General features: G+C 41.9%; 1 protein-coding gene across 2 annotated transcripts in view; it reads left to right on the top strand.

The window, feature by feature from the left end:
- The first annotated feature begins 8806 nt into the window (after positions 1 to 8806).
- The window catches only part of PLEKHA1 (pleckstrin homology domain containing A1), a 58093-nt gene continuing 43692 nt past the window's right edge, over positions 8807 to 23207 (top strand). The window contains exon 1 of one of the 2 annotated variants that reach the window (XM_023224323.3): positions 8807 to 8983. The gene's annotated coding sequence lies outside the window, so the exon portion shown is untranslated. Of the gene's footprint in view, positions 8984 to 9083; positions 9102 to 23207 lie in introns of those variants that run through there. The other variant, XM_023224324.2, reaches the window with a different exon arrangement.

The raw sequence follows: 23207 nt of genomic DNA, 5'->3' as shown, positions 1-23207 counted from the left end.
TCCTGGGTTCAGGCGATCCTCCTGCCTCAGCCTCCCAAGTAGCTGGGATTACAAGCGTATGCCACCACGTCTGGTTAATTTTTGTATTTTTAGTAGAGATGGGGTTTCATCATGTTGGCCAGGAAAGTGGCTGGGATTACAAGCGTGTACCACCACGTCTGGCTAATTTTTGTATTTTTAGTAGAGATGGGTTTCATCATGTTGGCCAGGCTGGTCTCGAACTCCTGACCTCAAGTGATCCATCTGCCTGGCCTCCAAAGGGCTGGGATTCCAGCCGTGAGCCACCACGCCTGGCCTTGTTCATTGTCTTGAGTGTGGCAATGTTTTCACAAGTGTATTTATAGGTCAAATCTTACCAAACTGTGCTCTTTCCATATGTCCACCAGTTTATTGCATATCAAGTATATTTCAATAAAACTGTTTTCTTTTTTAAGGCAGGGAACCTGGAATAGCTGGGGTGTGGGGAGCCCCAGGCAGTTGGGTTAGGCTTAAACAAAGTGTCTGAAGGCTTAGAGGCCCAGGGAGAGTTGTGGCGAGAAGCTCGGATTTTATTCCGAGGCAACTGGGAGCCACTGAAGGCTTTTAAGCAAGATGATGGCGCTGTCAGGTTTGTATGGGAAAATGATTGTTCTGGAAAGAGGCTGGTCAGGAGTCCAGGCACAGATGGGAGGACCTGGACTACGTTAGGAACAGTGAGACAGAGAGGATTGATGGATTCAAAAGATGTTTAGGAGTCAGAATTGGCAGGACTTCGTCTCTCACTGGACATGGAGAAGGAAGACTGGAAGGAGTCAAAGGTGGTGATCAGGTTTCTGTTTGGGTGACTAGGAGCTGGCACGACTGAGATGAGAACTCATAAGGGGCTCGGCTTTGCCAGGACGCTGACTGTTGTCTCCAAGGCTTCTCCAGGTACTGACAGCGGCTTGGATTTTCTCTGCTTTTGGGCTGTGGTGCTTCAGACCACATACATGCTCTCCCTGGAGCCAACTTGAGGTGCTTTGCCAATTCCTTCTCCCTCTCAGTGGTGCTAAGATGCTTAAGTCATGCTCGGTTTCTGGCCCAGATCTGTCCTTGTTCTGACAGGAAGGCAGACAAATACTAAGCATCCAGGGAGAGGTATCATGGGAAGATTCCTGGACCGGGAGTGGGGAGCTCTGAGTTTGACTTTGACTCTTTCTCCTCTTATCTTCAGTTTCCTGTCTGTAAACTGAAGCAGATAAGATCCTTGGGTCCCAGCCCTGGCTGTGCATTAGAATCATCTGAAGGTCTTTTAAAACAATTGATGCCACAGTAAGATTCCATTACACATCTACTAGAAAGGTTAAAATAAAAAGGTTGACAGTATCAAGAGCTGGCGAGAATATGGAACAACTGGAACTCTCATACACTGCTGGTTGGAGTAAAACTGGTGGACCAATCTGGAAAACAGTTTCACTGCTTCTTATAAAGCTAAATGTACTCTTACTATATAACCCAGTGACTCCACCCAATATCCAAGAGAAAAGAGTACAATTGTCCACCAAAGACTTGCATAAAAACATTCATAGCAGTTTTATTCATAATAGCCCAAAACTGGAAATTTAAATGTCCATCAACTGGAAAATAGACAAATTGTGCTTTGTGTGCAAAAGAGAATATTACACAGCAATACAACACACATTGACGAAGATAAATTTTATAGACACAATGTTGAGCAAAAGAAGTTAGACCCGAAAGAGTATAATACATACTGTGTAATGACAATTACATGAAGTTCAAGAACAGACAGAACTAATCCATGTAGATAGAAATCAGAATAGTGGTTACCTCCGGCTGCTAGAGCTAGAGGAAGCCTTCTGGGGTGTTGGAGCTGTATCTCACCCTGGATGATGGACACACAGTTGATTGAGCTTTATACTTAAGTGTTGTAGACTTTACTATATTTAAGTTATACCTCAAAACAAAGCAAAAAGAAAAGAAGGAAAAAATAATAGTAATCCCAGTCCCTCACGACCAGAGATTCAGATGGGTCTGGGGTAGGGTCTTAAGAATTTTTTTGGCAGGGCGCTGCGGCTCACGCCTGTAATCCCAGCACTTTGGGAGGCCGAGGCAGGTGGATCACGAAGTCAGGAGATAGAGACCATCCTGGCAAACACGGTGAAACCCCGTCTCTACTGAAAATACGAAAAAATTAGCCGGGCGCAGTGGAGGGCGCCTGTAGTCCCAGCTTCTCAGGAGACTGAGGCAGGAGAATGGCGTGAATCCGGGAGGCGGAGCTTGCAGTGAGCGGAGATCGCGCCACTGTACTCTCAAAAAAAAAAAAAAAAGACTTTTTTTAAAGCACTCCCAATGGTTCTAATGGGAAGCAGATTCTAACGTGCATGACACCCATGAGAGCAGTCCCTCTTAAAGACCCTCTTTCCCCAAGGGTCCAGGACTTGGTGCAGGAGAAGTCTGCAGCTGGGCTTATCCTAGAATGTGCAGACTGCAGTTTCAGATAAGGAAATAGGTAGAAAGCTTTCTTTTGTGTGAAGGAAGTTTTGCATGAAGTGCTGGTGCAGAGATGGCTGCTGGAGTCTCCAGCGCGGGAGCAGTCTGGCTCTGTCACCGTGCCGCTGCACTGGCTTCTCTGAGTCAGCCCCACGTGCACACCTGCCCTGGCTACCCTTGGCTGGGGCCCAGGCTTGGCATCCCTTCTCAGCCCCTCGAAAGCCGTGCCAAGGAGTCAGGAAAGCCATGGTTCGCATAAGTCGCAGTGGGACTGGGCGAATAATTGTGAATGGAATTCGTGCTTGTGACTTCTGGTTCTCACAGCTGCGGATGGCGGGGATCACCATAGGAATTCTGAGTATTGTTCAGCACTGACTGCAGCTTCTATTGTTGGGCTCTGATTACAGCTTTTGTTTCACCATAAAGTACTGTTATTAAATGCCAGTCAGGGACAAAGATGTACTTACATGCCAGGGGCTCAGGGAAGGCATGCTATTTCTAAAGCTGCCCCTGCTGTTAGTCTAAGGGCAGGTAGGTTGTAGGGGGAGGAGGGCAAGCTGGAGGCTTTTAGATGAAAGTGAAATGTTTCTGAACGAGCCAGACAAGATGGGAAATGATGACGTCATCGCAGCCCTGCTCTAGTCTTCCCACGTCTATTCATTTATACTTATTTATTTTTGTGGCTGGGAGAGAGTGGGGGTCGGGTGCACAACCAAACATCTACTGCACATTAGAATCATTGGGAGTGCTTTTTAAAAGTCTTCGATTTGTGGGGAAACAAATTCAAATACCCCCTTAGCTTGGTAGCCTGAGCCCTTTCAAGTCAGGCCTCTGCTATGTCCCCAGCACCATATCCACAAGGCTCTGTTCCCCCATTGCACCAAATTCCGCTAGATCCTACACCACAATCCCATCCCAGTCACTCTCATATGAACAAGGACCATAGCAGTCAAAGTAATTTTAGAATCTACCCACTGCCCATGTAAGAGACTCTGAATGTATTATCGCCTTGGTCAAGTGGGTTCAGGGAATCGGGCCAAACTAAATCATAGAATCACTGACATCGATGGAGCCACTATGTGCCAGATCTTTATTGCATTATTTTATTTAGGACTAATGATGGGGCTGTGAAGTGGGAACTATCGTCAGAGGAATCAGGTAACGTGTTCAAGGTCACCCAGCTAGTGAGGGCAGATGGACTCCAGGGTCCCACCTTCTTACTTTCCTTTCCAGGGCTGGGGCCCATGACATCCAGGCTCTCCGGGTGGAAGCAGTGACTTTTATGTTCTCTTCCTTTTTTTTTGACGAAGTCTCACTCTGGTGCCCAGGCTGGAGTGCTGCAGTGAGGCGATCTCGGCTCACTGCAACCTCTGCCTCCCAGGTTCAAACGATTCTCCTGCTTCAGCCTCCTGAGTAGCTGGGATTACAGGTGCCCGACACCACACCCAGCTAATTTTTGGATTTTTAGTAGAGACAGGGTTTCATCATATTGGCCAGGATGGTCTCGAACTCCTGACCTTGTGATCCGCCTGCATCTCGCTCTCAAAGTTCTGGGATTATAGGCATGAGCCACTGCGCCCCGCCTGGTGAGGGGAAGGGGCCTAAGGTACAATTCCCACAGGCCAAGGAGCTTGTGAAGCCCAAGACGGACTTGCTCCCAGATCCTCTCTGCAGCTTTGTTTGTAAGGGGTCTTCCCCTTCTAGAATGCTCTCTACTTCAGTGCTGCCATTAGCAACCCAAATGTGGCCCTGGATGATCATCTTGATTTCAGAAAATCTTGTTTTTCAAGTTTTCACACCACATTGGAGCAAGAGTCCACACGTTTGGATGACAGCAAGCATCCTGTGCTCTGCAGTTTTAGGGCTTACCACCATCCCAGGTCTGCTACATGTGGTCAGGGTAATTAATGTATGACCTAACTAGGGTGCAGATGCAGTTGGAACCCACCAGACCCCAGAGATCATAGTGTTGCTGGGGACCTTTAGAATTCCAGTGGCATTCAGCGAGTTTAGATCCTGTACAATCCAGATGTTCAGTGTTGGGCTCCCTTCCTTGTCTGATAATCCTAAGGCAGGAAAGACCTAGTTCTGCCCTCTACAAGTCTTGGAGGCAAGCATCTCCCCGGATGCCCTTTTTTTTTTTTTTTTTCCTTTGTGGGCCTGGAATTTGAGCTGGTTGCTGACTTATTTAGAAATCCTATTCTTGCACCTTGGTAAGCATAAAATATGGACAGTCTTTTGTGGCACCTTCCTGAAGGAAGATTGTGCCCCAGTCCTGGGATGCAAGAATTAGCTCCAGAAGGAGACTCCAGTCACCTGATTGGTAATCTGGGCAGGTCACTTAATCTGTGCCTGCTCGGGGTGATTACTGAGAATCATGCTTCCCCTCACTTGGTCTGTGCCAGTTGTGTGGCAGGGTCAGAGAGCCAGCTCCGACTCTTCACCCACAGAAGCAACCCCACTGACTCCCTGCCTGAAGTTCTTGTGCCATTTTTACACTAAAAAATAGGGAAGAGCCGTTTTTAACTCTCTGCTACCCAGTTTCTGGAGGGGACACAAAAAGAACAAAGCCAGGTTCAGAGAGTGTTCAGTTCATGTTTAATTCTTGTTCTATATTGGTTCTGATTTCTGGTTAGAACAGAGGTTTGCTTCTGGAGGTACTCCTGCTTGGCTTCTGATGCTGGCTCTGTCCATAAAGGGGGCTGTGGCATTCATCACTCAACACATACTTCTGTTCTAGGCACTTAGGATACAAGCAGGGACAAAATGTAAAATCCCTGTCCACGTGGAGGCTCTTGGCTTAAGTGTTCTATTCTCAGGACCAGTATTTTCAGATCAAATAAAAGATGTGAATTTGACTTTGAATTTCAAATAAACAAATTTCCAATCTGGACTCTTCTAGGATTCTAGCACTGAGAAGCTAGAGACTCCTTCTAGACATTCTAGCCAAGGAAGGCAAACTCAAATGATTAGAGGGATAAGACAGGTGACACCTAGATTTTTGTTTTTAAATGTTAACCACATTTTATTATACTTGCATAGTATGTAGGAAAGTGACCATTGCTAAGGGGAAAAAGATAATGCAGGAAATGCTGCAGACGTTAAATATTAGAGAGGTGACTAGCATTCAGGAACTTTCTGAGTGCCTCTGTACACTGCTTTTGTGTTGTCAGAGGGGCTGACATTTTTCTGGAAGCCCCAGAGCCCACCACTAAGCATATGGAAGGGGCTCAAGAGCTATTTTTGAATGAAACATCAAAGTGCTTCATACGTGCAAAGCATGATGATAATGATGATAGTGATACTTTAAAGGTAAACTGTAGGCTGGGCGCAGTGGCTCACGCCTGTAATCCCAGAACTTTGGGAGGCTGAGGAGGGGGTAGATCACTTGAGGTCAGGAGCTTGAGACCAGCCTGAGCAACATGGCGAAACCCCGACTCTAAAAATACAAAAATTAGCCTGTTATGGTGGCAGGCACCTGTAATCCCAGCTACTTGGGAGGCTGAGGCAGGAGAATCACTTGAATCCAGGAGGTGGAGGTTGCAGTGAGCTGGGATTGTGCCACCACACTCTAGCCTTGGCAACAGAGTGAGACTGTCCCCCCCACCAAAAAAAAAGTAAACAGCTAAACTGCAGATCCTTGAATTCAGACTCCTCCTTTTTCTTCAGATGAAAAGTAGCAACGGAATATTCCAGCATTCCTCAGTGCCTTCGGTGTGTCCGGAGTGTTCTTGGTTTGCTCCCAGACTGTAATTTCCCCATACTATTTTTTTTTTAAATAACACTGAAAGCACTGTTATGTAATAAACCTCTGCATCCAAAAAAAAAAAAAAAAAAAAAAAAAAAAAGAAAACTTTTTTTTTCTTTTTTTTTTTTTGGTCTCTGTATTTATTGGCTGATCGGGAGTTATCAATTTCTGGTTATACTGCAACCTCAAAACAGTCCTGGGATTATCTTGTTGTGTGTCTTTGGGCAAACTGAATTACTTTTCTGGCTTTCTTCACTGTATGTAAATATGGCTCTCAATGACAAAAAAATCTGGGGGCTTGTTATGCAAAAAGAACAAAGGAACAATTTTTTTTTTCTTGAGTCCTGTTCTGTCCCCCAGGCTGGAGTACAGTGGCACGATCTCAGCTCACTGCAACTTCTATCATGTGGGTTCAATTGATTCTCCTGCCTCAGCCTCCTGAGTAGCTGGACTACAGGTGCCCACCACCATGCCTAACTAAGTAGAGGGTGTTTCACCATGTTAGTCAGGCTGGTCTCAAACTCCTGACCTCAAGTGATCTGCCCACCTTAGTCTCCCAAAGTGCTGGGATTACAAGTGAGAGCCACCACATTGGCCAAAGGAATAATTTCAAACCACTCAACAATGATGTCAAACAACATTCAGGAGAGAGATCCGGTGGGTCCAGCCTGGAGAGGGTGAGAGGCTCTTGGCCTAAGTGTTCTGTTCTCAGGACCAGTATTTTCAGATCAAATAAAAGATGTGAATTTGACTTTGAATTTCAAATAAACAAATTTCCAATCTGGACTCTTCTAGGATTCTAGTACTGAGAAGCTAGAGACTCCTTCTAGACATTCTAGCCAAGGAAGGCAAACTCAAATGATTAGAGGGATAAGACAGGTGACACCTAGATTTTTGTTTTTAAATGTTAACCACACATTCAGTTAAATCAGCAAAAACCCACTGTGTAGACCAAAATAAACAATCTGCTTCGGCTACTTTATAAATTGTAGTGAGGCCAAACCCTTTCAACCATTATACAGATGAGTCCCCCAAAAGGGACAGATGTCAACAAAGCTGCATAGCTAAGGTTTCCCAAAAGATAATCAAAATATCACGTTGAATGAAAGGCAATTGAAAATGCTAAGTCTGAAAGAGGCAGTAAGAGAGTCGTTCTATGCAGTTTGCAAGATATTTTCACCTCCATCAATTTATCAGACTCTGAAAACATTCCGTAAGGCAGGCAGGGTGGATGACACTCATTTACAGTTGAGGTCACTCGGTCAGAAGGGCAAAGTGTCACTCTCTGCATAAAGTCACATAGGTAAGTCTACACAGGAAATTCTAGGGCTGTTCACTACACCTCTGATTCAGGTAACAGGCAGGCTTCCTCTAAGATTTTAATAAAGACAAACTCAAAATCCTATATGATGTCCCATGAAGAGAAACAAGTCAGGAGGCCAGGCTGAGAGCCCAGACTTCTAACCCAGTTCGCAAATAAAGAAGTGGCAAAGTAGTCAGATTCCAGCCTGTCACCAGGGTTGTGTCTTCTGTCCTAGCAGCTGTACAGCTTGTCTTACCAGTGGACATTTGTTTCATGTACATTTTCACATAGGAAGGATGTTCTAAAATATGTTGATAAAGATTTTTTAAAGGGTTTGAAGGGGATAGGATGTGATCTAAGGTTGTGCAGGGAGAGGAAAGGAAAAAGCACACGAAAATAACATATTTATTAAGAGCCTACAGTGGCATGCGCTGTGAAAGGCGTGGCATGTAATTCTTTCCCAGTTCTTTGTATGTCTGAATATTTCTCATTCTTCAGGTTTCAGCTCATATATCACATCCTCAGAGAACTTTCCTTGCCACTCTCTCTGAAAAGCCTCCCTCCTCCCCCCGCCGCTACTGTCTCTTGAACTTTCGCAGTCTGGCCATTCTATTAAAATCTGGAACGATTATGCTAGTTTGAGGACGAGTTCCCCTCAGGCTGCAGGCTCCTTGAGGGCAGCGACAGTGTCTCTTTCTCAGATGAATGCCGGGTTGCCTATCGCGTACTTGGCACACAATAAGTGCTCGAGAAATTGTTAAACACTCAAGGAATATTTACCAGAATACATATTCATGCTCCACCCTTGCTGAAAGAATTTCGACTAATTCTTCTTTAAGTCTCTCCCATCCTCTTGTACTGTTAACACTATTGTAAGTAGGCGGTGGAGCTACATTTGCAGGGAGAGAAGAGCGAAAAATTGGCGCGCAGAGCTGTAAAGCGTTTTTCTCCAGGTCACACCGCAGCCTGTAAATTTGTGCCACTTGGACCGATTATGGGACAGCTTGCAAACAAATTATCTGCAAACTAACGAAGCCTATTTTTAAAGATCCCTGTTCCTCGCAGCTCTAGGTGATGACATCAGAAAACCCGGAGTTCCACCTCCGAGCCAAGCCCGTGGTGCTCAAAAACTACGAATACCAGGAAGCACCGCGGCGCGGCGGCCCAGAGCTCAGTGCGCAACCCTCCCCGGCGCACCGAGGCCGCCGCCGCTGGAACCAGGAAGACACCAGACACCCGGCCCGCCACGCCGCCGGGACCCGCGCGGGGCCTGCCGGGACTCGTAGTCTCTGCGGGCTGGGAGCGCCGGCTCCGGAATCTCAGCCGCCGTCTGCGGGCTGAGGCAGCGTGGGGACGCGTGCGCAGTGCGCGGGCTGGCCGTCGTGGACGCCGCTCCGGGCTTGGCCCAAGCCTCTGTGGCAGCCGGGGCCGCGGCGGCGCGGGTGCTCCGGGCCGAGGCCGCGGTAAAGTTTGGCTTAACGAACGCGGCCGCGCTGGAGCAGGGGTGGGGGACAGGGCCGCCGTAGCGCGGTTCCCGCTGAGGCGAGCGGGGAGGCGTCCGCCGAGGGGCCGGGGGCGCGGGTGAGTGCGGGTCCGGCGCCCCCTCCGCGCACGTCCGCCCCGCGCGCCACAGCACCTGGAGGCCGCCGGGCGGGTTCACCTGCTCTGGCTCGGGGCGGCGGGAGGGGACGGCGTCTTCTTCCCGTGGGTCCCCGATTGTTTTCCCGACGTCAGCCCTCGGCGGCGCCCGGCGGGGAAGGGTGGGAGGCCCGCGGCGGTCTCGGGGCCAAAGAGCTCCTCGGCGTCTCCGCCCGCAGAGAAATCCCGCTTGGGGCGCGGTGCGCGCAGCTGCCCGGGGATTCCCGGTGGCGCCGGTCGGAGCGGCTCCCTCCAGGGCTGTGCCCGCGGGGCGCGCGGCCCCGGGCATCCTTTCCTGGTGTTTAATGCGTTTTGGCTTCAGGACTTGCCGAGGCCGAAGCCGGCTCCGCCCTGGGCCCTGAAGTCGGGCGGTGTCCGCGGTGTACCTCCGCACCTTCGGGGCAGGTGGCCAGAGGCGGCGTTGAAAGCGACTTGCCCAAGGTCAAGCAGGTGGCATCGGGGAGGCGACCAGACCCAGGTCTTTCGACGCCGAGGCCAACTGCCAACCGCAGAGCTTTGGGGCCGTCCTGAGTGGTTTGTGGTTTGTTTCAGATGCTTTCTATTGACCTCCTGGAAAGAGGGGAAAGTGTGTCATAATGAAAGCCGTCTTGTTGCTTATAGTGTTTACTGCCTTTGGTGGAATTCTAGTGAGCCTGTGCCCCTGAGCAGAGCATCTACCGTGGTCTGGGCATATAAATAATGAAACTGCTTTGCTGTCTTTGGGGTCAGTACAAGAAGAGGTTCAAGGAACAAATATCCAGGCAGTTTCTGCATTTTCCTCGTCTGTTTCACCTTCCAGTTCTGCAATACTTGTTTTCTTATTTTACAATTGATCGTGGACTGTTTTAATAAGATTTTCTTTGTCTTAATGAAGTCACTGCCCCTTGTGAGTGAGTTTTCTAAATAGAAAATCTTATTTCCTGTGTGTTTAATGACTGGAACAAGCAGCGCACTATGAGGTTTACACCATTGTCTTTTATCTTAGAACTCCTGATCAATCTGCTTAGTTTCCCCAAGTACTCAGCTTGCATACTTTCTATGTTAATTTGATGCCACTGAAACCATTTACAGCAAAATTTGGGTAAGAGTTATATGGTTTTTTTGTGAAACTATGTTTTTCTTCACAATCTGAAGAACTCGAAGACCCGTTATATTAAAATAATAAGATTTATTCTGACCACAATGCCTGTTTACTTTTCATGCTCTTAATTTTTTATGTTGACACACGTATGGCAAAAGAAATATTTCCCCCAGTGGAGTTAGTTTAAGTGTTTTTTTTTTTATCTTGGCCAATTTTCCCAAGGAAAATTGCATTTTAGAGTACTGACACATTTAAGCAAGAGTATTTAAGTTTGACAGAATTTGAATTAATAAAGTAGTTAAGTTATTTTATGGTGCCGTAAACCTTACACTGTATCCACTGACAGTTTTCTCTTGTAGCGTATACCTGTATCAAGGTATATGACTGTGAATTTAGTGACATTAAGAATATATATATTATGTAAATATATGTGTGTACACACACCGCGCGGGCGCGCGCAGAGCTTCCAATCTTTATCTTGTTAATTAGTATTGTCATTGTCGATTTGGTGGGGGGAAAGTAGCAGGTTTCTATCTTTTTTTCTCCCCAGTTTTAGCAGTGTAACAAAATAGGAAAGATGGTGTGTAAATTTGAGTTTGTCATAGACTAGGAGAGATAGTGAAACAGGATAAGTATACAATTGTGAGGAAATTGCCATGAGTTCATAAGCCGGAAGGACCTTTTTAGAAGTGTTTAAGGATGTTAAGAATAGCATTGGATTCTTTTCTTTAAAAAGTCATTGTGGGCAGTATTCAAGTATTGGTTGCTAACATAAAGGATGTGACAATATTGACGACTCCTAGGAACATACTTGGGAAAGGTGGAAACTTTTTACATTTTTATGGGGACTTCCCCCCGCCCCGCAAAAAAAATCATTTAATGGAGATTTAAACAAAGTGACTTTTTGACTTAAGCCTGGAAGTTCCTTATTATTATTATTATTAGTCGTGCTGCAAATCCCAAAGTTATTTTAATTGTGTGATAATTTGTAACCCAGAATGAAATCTAAGAAATAATTTATTAGCATAATTTAAGTCATACTTTGATATTGACATATTGCTTGATGTCAAGTCGTTATTGTTTAAGTAACTTACTTGAGAATGAGGAAGATAGTTTTCTGAATAGAGTGTAGTAATTATTTGTGACAATAGTAACACTGCTTTTATTAGAAAATATTCGGTTTGATAGCACTAACTGCCTTAAAGTATTTCCTATTTGATGCCAACTGCGAGCTAACGTAATATACAAATAATTACTTTTCTCATGTTGGAGCAATTTACTTTTGGTAATATTAAAATTTAAATTTGAAGTTTAAAAAATCTTATTTTAGATCTACAATGATACAATAAAATGACTTCAGTAGGAGGTAAATATTAAAATTTGGTTTTAGGTTTTTTGACCATTCATGAGTACATACCCAGCATTTAAGAATTTATTGACATGGTATCTGAAAGGAATGCTTTCAGAAAGGGCAGAAAACTTGGTAGCTTTAGATGATTGTCTATAATGCTTAATTATTTTTAGAAACATAAAAATATGGGATGTTTTTATGTAAACATAAAGCATCCTGTTGTTATAGCACTAGAACTCTTTTACACTTACTGAGCAATATTAAACCATTTGACCCTAAGTAACTTTTTTTCTTGTGGGTACTGTCTAATAAGGAACATGTGAGTTTGTGATTCCTAGATGCTTAAGCAAACATACGTTTGCTATTTATTTTAGTAAACCTTTTAATTAGTTGAATTGATTTTATTCAGTTCACCACGTGCATGGCGGCACGTGCCTGTAGTCCCAGATAGTTGGGAGGCTGTTGTGGGAGGATCCCTTGAGCCTGGGAGACAGGTTGCAGTGAACAGAGATTGTGTTGTGGCACTCCAGCCTGGGTGACAGAAGAGTGAGACCCTGTCTCCAAAATAAATAAATAAATAAATAAATAAACCCTCCAGTCTATTCCAGTTTGAAAGTTCAATCTCATATATATTCAATTTAAAGGTTTTTTGTTTTTTGTTTCCCCTTCCTTACCCCATGGTCAGGCCACTTACTTCCTGAAGCACTTGGGGTATGGATGGCTTGTGGTAAGCTCCCGGGATACCTCTTTCCTTTCCCTCTTGAGGAATCTACTTGGATACAAACATGTCAGGAAGAGAAGTAGAAAAAGACAAGTGTTTGTTACTGGTGCTGCTAAAGTCCTCTCTTGATTAACAGTGGCAGGCCACTGCAGTCCACTAATAGGCAACCAAACTGGCATTTTTGGTAAGATCTTGCAGGGAGACTCCTGCTGCAGTTTCTGGGTATGAAATTTTCTGTAGCTAAACCTTTTCCAACCTACACACCCATCTGCTTACTCCCATCCTGTCAGTTTACCCACTGGTTACGTGAATGTGTGTGAGTTGGGGTGGAGATCTTTTCTCTCTGCAGAGAGATAGTTTGATAATGGCAAAACAACTCCAGTCCAGGTACCCTGTGGTTTCCATTCAACCTACTGGAAACTCACTTCCTTGTGATGTCAAATAGTGGCATACAGACTACTTAAGTCTGCCTTCTTTCTGCGCCCTGCCATTTCTTATCAGTTCTCTTTGTCCCCCTTTTCAAGTAGACGCACGGGGTCCGTCTCTCAGTCTGCTGCGTAAGTAGATGTGGAACTGGAGAATGGGATGGGAGTCTCTTCTAGGCCCCTCTGATCTTGGTGAGTGACTTCTGTTAGAGGCCCCTGCCACTGTTTTGGGTAAAGACCTCCTTCCTTTCCCTGTGTTCTCCCTGAAGACTTCTAGTTCTTTCCCTCTCTTCTGTCAACTGCTCTTACAGAGTGGAAGGATGGTGCTGAATAGGGTGCCAGAGCCATGCCTGACTACAGATGTTTGCTCCTCGTTATCTATATATCCTCATCTTTGTGTTTGTCAGTGATTGTGGGGAATGGGACTAGTCCCACTCGACATGTTTTAACAAATAATAGTGAAGTCTTGTGGCCTGATGAGGTCTCACTGTGCAGAGTTTAATTTTTCTTTGCTTTTTCTTGTATCACTCAGGCGGTTTCTGTGTTTTGCTTTATTTTTTGGCTTCCTGGTTCCTGACTGATGAGGTGTTAACTGTGATTATGTTAATTTATGATTGATTTGTAAGATCTAACTATACCTTAGTGTATGAGTAAAGCTGAAGGAGAAATTTGGGTGGGGGGAGGCATGTTATAATTGTGTCTGTTTTTGCCTCATGTAATTTTTACTAAGAATATAAATTCAAATGGAAATACAATGTTTGAACCTTTTTCCTTCCATTGTTTAAATAAATCAGTTAAATCTGGTAAATGATTCTTGTCTGATGAGGAAGAACAACTTCCTATCTGGAAACTTAATGTTAATCTTTGATGCAGTTATTATGGGTTACTTCATACTTCATTCAACAGTAGTTACTGAGGGTCTTCCATGTGACAGCCACTGTTTTGGGCATTGGAGAAACAACAGTAAATAATAAATCCCTGCTGTCATGGGGCCTACATTACAGTGTGGAGAAACAAAACAAGAAACAGGTAAATGAGTAAACTGTATCATTCGTTAGATACCAGTAAATGCTAAGGAGGAGAATAACATAGGGAACCGAGATGGAAGTGGCAGAACGGTTTGGAGGATTTGCAGTTTTAGATAAGATCTAAAAGGAAGTGTTCAGTGAGAAAGTGACTTTGAGTTAAGTCCTTGAATGGGAATCTTGTCTGGTGAGTCCAGCGGCCAAATGAATGAGTAAGGTGGGTACTGGGATGGTACTGGATGGGATAACAGGGCAGATGAGGTCTAGCAGTCATTATGAGGGCTTTGGTTTTTAGATTTTTACTTTGAATGAGATGGGATCCTATTGAAACAATAGTTGTCAACCTTGACTGAATGTTAGAATTATCGGGGAAGCTTTAAAAAAGTACTGATGCCTCGATCCCATCCCAGAGTTTCTGATTTAATTGGTCGGCGGTGGTGGGGGAGGCAGTGTTTTAACATAGGCATCAGGAATTTTTAAAACTCTCAGGTAATTCTAATAAGTGGCCAAGGTTGACATCTATTGCGTTGAAGAGTTTTGAGCAGAGTGAGGTATTACATAGTATTGAGGAGTGTGAATCTAGAGCCAGACTCCTCCAGTTTGACTCCTGGCACTGCCACTCCTAAGCATGTTACCTTGAGCAGATGTCTTGGTTTTCTCATCTGTAAAATTGTTATAAGGATTAAACAACCTAATATTTAGGTATTTAGAAACGTGCTTTGTGAGTAGTACTATGTGTGTTTATTGAATGAACACTTGAATAAATGTTTTAATGGTATCACTTTGAGTGCTGTGTTGAGAATAGATTGAAGTGTGGTAAGGGCCAGATCTAGGAGAGACCCTTGGCAATAATCCAGGTGGGAGGTCAAGGTCACTTGGACCAGAGTGGCAGCAAGTGGTGAGAAGTAGGATTCTGGTTATAATTTGAAGATGGAGATGACAGGATTTGCTGATGGATTGGACATAGGATAGGATATGGTTTGGATTTGTGTCCCCACCCAAATCTCCTGTCAGATTGTAATCCGCAGTGTTGGGGGAGGGGCCTGGTGGGAGGCGATTGGATCACAGGACAGACATCCCTACTTGCTGTTCCCATGATAGTGAGGAAGTTCTCCTGAGATCTGGTTGTTTAAAAGTGTGTACCTCTCTCTGCTCTCTTTCTTCCTCTTGCTCCTGCCATATAAGAGGTAACTCCTCCCTCTTCACCTTCCACCATGATTGTAAGTTTCTTAAGGCCGCCCCAGTCATGCCTCCTGTACAGACTGTGGAACTGTGAGCTAATTAAACCTCTTTTCTTTATAAATTACCCAGGTAGTTCTTTATAGCAATGCAAGAACAGACTACCACAGGGTAAGAAAAACTTAAGTATGACTTCAAGGTATTTTACCTGAACAACTGGAAGAAGGGAGTGGCCCTTTACTGAGCTAGGGAAGGCTGGATCAGATTTCTGAGGGGAATATCTGGAGCTCAGTTTAAGTTTGAGATGGCTTGTTAGATAAGTGGAACCGTAGAATAGGCAGTTGTATACATGGGTCTGGAGGTCAACAGTGTTCAAAGCTGGAGATAACAGTCTGGAAGTCATCAATATTTAGACCTGTGAGAATGAGTAAGTTCACCAAGACACTGAGTATATATAGGAAAGAGATCCACAGACCACTCTCAGGGATACTCCAACAATAGAGGTCTGGGAGATGAAATAGTCCTTAGGGTTTCTAATGTACTCTAGAATGAAATACAATTGTAATTGTTTCTTTTTTTTTTTTTTTTAAAAAAAAAAGCTTTATTGAGATATAATTCACAACATATAATTCACTTATTTAAAATGTATGATTTAGTACATTCACAGTTATGTGGATAACACCACAATCAATTTTAGAATATTTGTATCTCCCCCGAAGAAACCCTGTACCCTCTCATCCTTAGACAACAACTAATTTCTTCTGTACCTAGGCAACTAGCAATCTGCCTTCTATCTTTATAGATTTGCCCATTCTGGATATTTCTTGTCAGTGGAATCATACTATACTTGGTTTGTTTAGAGAGAAATGGTATCCATTAGTACCTAGCTTCTAGATCCAATAGATACCAAGTTATTTGGTAAAGGTGGGGGCTATAAGATCTCTCCAGTGTAAAGATATATTTCCTGTTTGCAATTAGTGACAAAACTGTGGGATGATATTTTGAGACTGTGAATATTCTGTTTCCTAATCGCATTTCATCTACTGGTTTTAGTGCTCGTTGAAGATGCTTGTGTAAATCAGTGAGACATTGGGATTACAAAGTGGTGATTTTCTGTTACTATCATATCTTCAGAAATTATGTAGTTCATAGTATTTCTAGTTCAGACATATTGTACACAGTTTGTTCTTCTCTTTTGTGTTTGTACCTCTTTTCTCTCACTGTGAAAGTCTTGGTTTCTAATAACAAATAAATATTTTCTTTTATTTTAAATATAATTAATCATATCAATGTATTTACATTATCCAATAATGTACATTATAATGATCTGGAAGTCTTATCATACCTAAAATGTTTCACATTACAGTACCAAGTAGGAATGCTGGATCATAGGATAACAGTATATATGATTTTGTTAAATAGTACCAGATTCACCCAATAGGGTTTTACCATTTTGCCTTCTTGCCAGCAATGTAAGTTTCTGTTTTCCTACAGCCTCATCAGTATAGTGTGTTGTCAAGCTTTTGAATTTTTGCCAGTCTAATAGATGAGAAATGGTATATCTGTGTAGTATAGATTTAAAAAACTTCTATTATGGAGATTTGTGAACATCCACAAAAATAGAATAGTGTAACCAATCCCGTGAACACCATCATTTAGCCCCAGCAACTACCAACCCAGCTACCAGTGTCTCTTCTCTTTATTCCCTTCTCTCAAATTATTTTGAAACAAATCCCAGATAACATTTTCTTCTTTTCTTTCTTTCTTTTTTCTTTTCTTTCTTTCTTTCTTTCTGTTTTTTTCTTTGTTTGTTTGTTTTTTTGAGACAGGGTCTTGTTCTGTTGCCCAGGCTGGAGTACAGTGTCACAGTCATAGCTTACTGCAGCCTCAATCTCCTGGGCTGAAGCGATTATCCCACCTCAGCCTCCCAAGTAGCTGGGACTGCAGGCACCCACCACTATGCCTGGCTAATTTTTTTTCTTTTGGTGGAGATAATGTCTCGTCATATTGTAGGCTTGAACTTCTGAGCTCATGCAATCCTCCCACCTCTGCCTCCCGAAGTGCTGGGATTACAATTGTGAGCCACCATGCCTGGCCCCAGATAAATAACATTTTATTTTATATCAGTAAGTATCTCTAAATGAAAAGGACTCCTTCTTTTTTTGGTAACAATCACAATACCATTATAAAAATAATGTGTCTGTTTTCTTAATATCATCAGACAATATTCAAATTTCCGATTTTCTTGAATGTATCAGTTTTTTTTTTTTTTTTTTTTTTTAAGAAACCGGATTTAAATAAAATCCACATGTCATGATTGGTCCAGAAGTCTTTTAAAGTATTTTTAAATTCATAGGTTTCTCCTCTAGTTCCTTTTCTTCTCCTACTTTTGAATTTAATTTTAAAGAAACCAGTTATCTTTCCTGAGCCATTTCTTACCATGTAGATTTTGCTATTTGAATCCCTGTGATAGTTTCTTGTGTTCTTCATATTCTTGCGATGTCATTGGCAATGGCTACATCTTGGTATGGTTTTTTGTCTTTCTCCTATTATGAGTAATACTGAATACCTTGTCATATATTTTAAGGGCCATTTTTATATCTTTTTTGGTACAATGTTCATGTCTTTTACTCATTTTTCTGTTGAACGTTTGATATGTTTCCCTTGACATTTTTTGCAAGCTCTTTAAATGTTAGGGAGACTAGCCTAGTCTAGTGATATATCTATATCACAGACTAGCCTAGTCTGTGATATAAGTTGCAAATATTTTCTACTGGCTTTGACTTTGCTTATCAGGTTTTTGCCATGGAAAGCTTTTAAAAAACTTTATCTGTAGTCATTTATAAATGAGTTTTTAAAATTGTTACTGGGCCAGGTGTGGTGGCTCACACCTGTATTCCCAGCACTGTGGGAGGCCAAGGCGGGTGGATCATCTGAGGTCAGAAGTTAGATACCAGCCTGGCCAACATGGTGAAACCCTGTCTCTACAAAAAATACAAAAATTAGCCGGGCGGGAGTGGCGTGGTGTCTATAATCTTAGCTACTTGGGAGGCTGAGGCGTGAGAATTGCTTGAGCCTGTGAGGTGGAGGTTGCAGTGAGCCGAGATCACGCAACTGCACTACAGTCTGGGCAACAGAGTGATACCCTATCACAAAAAAAATTTTTTTTTTTAAATTGGTACTGGGTTTTTAATTAACCTCTTGAAGTTACATTCAATAAACTGCATCTGTTTAAAATGTATAATTTGATGAGTTTTGACCATGTCTACAATCACATTAAGATACAGAACATTTCCATAACTCTGAGAAGTATCCTCATGCCACTTACAGTCCTTTCCTTCACCCTCCGCTCCAAGCAACTACTACTGATCTGGATTCCATCCCTATAGATTGGTTTGCAGTTTCCAGAATTTTATAGAAATATAATTATTTCTATAAATTATATAAAATATATATAAATATATATATAAAATACATAAATTATATAAAATAAATAACACTAAAACCACTAGATGAAATGTTGTTAGGAAACAGAACTATTATAGAAGGCCATATCCTTTTGTGTCTGGCTTTTTTTTTTTTTTTTTTTTTTTTGAGACTGAGTTTTGCTCTTGTCGCCCAGGCTGGAGTGCAATGGTGCGATCTAGGCTCACTGCAACCTCCGCCTCCTGGGTTCAAGCAATTCTCCTGCCTCAGCCTCCTGAGTAGCTGGGATTAGAGCATGCATCACCATGCCCGGCTAATTTTGTATTTTTGGTAGAGACGCGGTTTCTCCATGTTGGCACGTTGGTCTTGAACTCCTGACCTCAGGTGATCACCTGCTTTGGCCTCCCAAAGTGTTGGGATTATAGGCATGAGCCACTGTGCCCGGCCTATTTCTGGCCTTTTTTCTGCTTAGTATTATCATTTTGAGATTCATTCATGTTGTTGGATCTGTCATTAGTTCCTTTTTACTGTAAAGCAGTATTCCATCTCTATTGATTTGTTCCATGTCCCATATCTTTTTGATCTGGCTTCTTTCATATACCAAGATACAGTTGAGATTTATTAGTTGCTCATGTATCAATAATTTGTCCCTTTATTTTGCCAAGTAATATTTTATTGTATTGGATGCACCATGGTTTGTTTATTCATACACCAGTTGAAGGACATTTGGGTTGTTCTTATTTTTTTTTTTTTTGCCAATTATGACTAATACTGCTATAAACATTTGTATCCAACATTTGATGTGAACATAAGCCTTCAGTTCATTTGGATAAATACCTAGGAGCGGGTTTGCTGGGTTGTATGGATATGTTTGATTATAAAAACTGCCAAACTGTTTTCCAAAGTTGCTATGTCATTTTGCATTCCCACCAGCAATGTATGATAGTTACTTTATTCCACATCTTTGACAGCATTTAGTGTTGTCAGGGTTTTTTTTGTTTGTTTGTCATAGACATTTTAGTTGGTATGTTATAGTATCTTGTGGTTTTTATTTGCAGTCACTTTCCTGAATAATTATGGTAGGCATCTATTTATGTGTTTATTTACTATTTTTATATCTTCTTTGTCAACTTATGTGTTCCAAGTTTTTTGACCATTTTCTTATTTAGTTGTCTTTTTGAATTGTAATAATTACCTGCCTGTTCTAGGGTATCATTTGTTGTCTAGATACATATATATTGAATATTTTCCTCATTTGGTGGCTTGTCTTTTCATTTCTTTATGGTGCCTTTTGAAGACCAATTTTAAAGTTTGGTTACGTTTCAAATATATCAACTATTACATGATTCAGGCTTTTTGTGTCTTATCTAAGAAATATTTGTCTCCCCTTAAGATCCTGAAGACTTTGTCCTATATTTTGTTCTAGAAGCTTTATCATTTTAGCTTTTGCATTGGATCAGTGATCGATTTAGAGTTAGTTTTTTTCCTCATAGTCAATTATTCCAGTCTTGTTTGTTGAAAAGACTGTCCTTTCTCTACAAAATTGCCTTGGCACCTTGGTTGAAAATTAACTGTTCTCTCCTCCTGTTTACTAGAAGAATCTGTAAAAGATTGGTGTTATTTTTTTCCTTAAGGGATTGGTAGAATTCACATATAAACTATTCTAGGCTTGGACTTTTCTTTTTGGGGTTTTAGTAATGAATTCATTTGCTTTAGTGGAAATAGGTACTTTAGATTTTCTTTTTCATCTTGTGTCAGTTTTTTCAAAATTGTGTTTTTTCAAATAATTTGTTTACTTCTAAATTGTCAAATTTGTTTGCATGAATTCTTAATACCCACTTAATATCTACAGGGTGTGTAGTGATAACCCCTCTGTACTTCCTAGTATTGGTGATTTGCTTTCTGTCTTTCACTTGGTTCACATAGCTATAGATTTATCAATTTGATCTTTTCAAAGAAACAGCCTTTGGTTTTAATTTTCTTCATTGTTTGTTTTCAGTTTTATTAGTTTCTTTTCTGATATCTATTATTCCCTTTGTATTTTGGGTTTACTTTACCTTTTTCTAGCTTTTTTAAGGTGGAGTTTATGTCATTGATTTTAGACCTTTTCTAATAAAAACATCTTAAGACTATAAATTTTCCTTTAAAATCACCTTTAGCTGCATACTACAAATTTTGACTTTTAAAAATTTTCATTTAGTTAAGAATGTTTTCTGATTTCCCTTTTGATTTCTTCTTTTACCCATATTTTATTTAAAAGTGTATTTTAATTTTCAAATGGCTATTCAGGTAATAATTTCATCTATAGCACTAAAAACCAATGAAAATTCTGACATTTGTTTATAAAATTCCTTGAATGTTCTGTATATTATATTTATATGGTATATGCCTGAGGGCTTTTCTGTAGCCTAAAATAACAGTTCATTATTTTTCACTGTTCTCTGGGTTGAAGGAGCTCATTTGGGCAGTTCCCTCTTGGGGGTCTTTCTCTCTCGTAGTTGCAGTCAAATGGCAGCTGGAATGAGAGTCATCTGAAGGCTTGACTGAGTTGGATGATCAATATAGCCTCTTCACTGACTGCTGGAACAGCTGGGTGTGGGCTCGTCACCTCTCTCTACACAGCTTCTTTATGGGATTAGTTGGCTTTCCCACAACAGGGCAGTCTGAAGGCAGTCAGATTTCCTATATGACAGCTGACTTCTAGAGTGAGCATTCTAAGACACTGAGTTTTTTTCAAGTAGCTAATTTATCTGCTTTATTCTTTTAAACTAAGAAATAGGATAAATTGTATTGGGGCAGTCATTGTAGAAGCTGCCTAGTAAGTAACATGACAGCATCCTTTATTTTTATTTTTTTAGTCGAGGTGAAATTAGCATAAGATTACCCATTTTAGTGTGTGCAACCCAGTGACATGTCATACTTTCACAGTGTCAGTGTTGTGCAACTACCACCTGTATCTACTGTCAAAACATTTTCATCACCTATTAAGCAGCTTTTCTGCATTTCCCACTTTATTCAGCCTCTGGCAACCACCAATCTACTCTTTGTCGCTCTGGATTTATCTATTTAGGATCTTTCATATAAATAGAATCATACAACATGTACCTTTTTGTTGCTGGCTTTTTTCATTTAGCATCTTTCCGAGGTTTATGTAGGCTGTATAATGTATCAGTACTTCATTTCTTTTTATGTCTGAAAAATATTCCATTGTATGCATATGCCACATTTTATTCATCCATTCACCCCCTGATGGATGTTGGGATTGTTTCCACCTTTTGGCTATTTGTGAATAGTGCTGCTATGAACATTTCATATACAAGGGTTTATTTGCCTACCTGTGTTCAATTCTGAATATCTGTAGGCAAATCTCAGAGATATTGTGGGTTCAGTTCCAGTCCATGGCAATAAGATAAATGTTGCAATAGAATCAATCACACTAATTTTTTGGTTTCCCAGTGCATACAAAAACTATGTTTACACTATTATTAAGTGTGCTATAGCATTATGTCTAAAAAATGTACATACTATAATTTGAAAATATTTTATTGCTTAAAAATGCTAACAGTCATCTGAGCCTCTTCAAATGAGTTGTAATTTTTTCCTGGTGGAGAGTTGTACCTCAATGTTGATGACTGCTGACTGTTTAGGGTAGTGGTTGCTGAAGGTAGGGATGGCTGTGTGATTTTAAGAAACCACTTTTTTTGCTCGTCCATGGAAGCAACTCCTCATCTGTTCAAGTTTTAGCATGAGATTACGGTAATTTAGTCACATTTTCAGGCTCCTCTTCTAATTCTAGTCCTTTTGCTATTTCTGTCATATCTGTAGTTACTTCCTCCACTGAAGTCTTGAACCCTTCCAAGTAATTCATGAGGGTTGGAATCAACTTCTTTCAAAGCCTTGTTAATGTTGATATTTGGACTTCCTCCTGTGAATCATGAATGTTCTGAACGGCATCTAGAATGATGAATCCTCTCCAGAAGATTTTCAATTTACTTTGCCTAAATCTGTCAGAGGAATCACTACCTATGGCAGCTATATTTCAAATCACAAATGTATATCTCATATCACAAAATGTGTTTCTGAAATAATAAGACTTGAAAGTTGAAATTACTCTTTGATCCATGAGCTGCAGAATGGATGTCGTGTTAACAGGCGTGAAAACAACATTAATCACCTTGTACATTTTCATCAGAGCTCTTGGGTGACCACGTGTATTGTCAGTAAGCAGTGATATTTGGAAAGGAATCTTCTGAGGAGTAAGTCTCAACAGTGGGCTTAAAATATTCAGTGACCGGGTGCCGTGGCTCATACCTGTAATTCCAGCACTTTGGGAGGCCAGGGTGGGCGGATCACCTGAGGTCAGGAGTTCGAGACCAGCCTGGCCAACGTGGTGAAACCCTGTCTCTACTAAAAATACAAAAATTAGCCAGGCATGGTGGCACGTACCTGTTAATCCCATTTACTTGGGAGGCTGAGGCAGGAGAATTGCTTGAACCTGGGAGGCGGAGGTTGCAGTGAGCCAAGATTGTGCCACCACTCCAGCCTGGGCGACAGAGCAAGACTCCATCCCCGCCCCCCAGCCAAAAAAAAAGCAGTAAAACATGCCGTAAACAGGTATGCTGTCATCCAGACTTTGTTATTCCATTTCTAGAGCATAGGCAGAGTAGATTTAGTGTAATTCTTGAGGGCTCTAGGATTTTCGGAATGGTAAGTGAGCAGTGACTTCAACTTAAAATCAGCAGCTGGCCGGGCGCGGTGGCTCAAGCCTGTAATCCCAGCACTTTGGGAGGTCGAGATGGGCGGATCACGAGGTCAGGAGTTCGAGACCATCCTGGCTAACA

Source organism: Piliocolobus tephrosceles, chromosome 9 (genome assembly GCF_002776525.5).
Source record: "Piliocolobus tephrosceles isolate RC106 chromosome 9, ASM277652v3, whole genome shotgun sequence".
In the NCBI taxonomy this organism is placed as follows: Eukaryota; Metazoa; Chordata; class Mammalia; order Primates; family Cercopithecidae; genus Piliocolobus; species Piliocolobus tephrosceles.
This window is presented reverse-complemented; position numbering and strand designations above follow the sequence as displayed.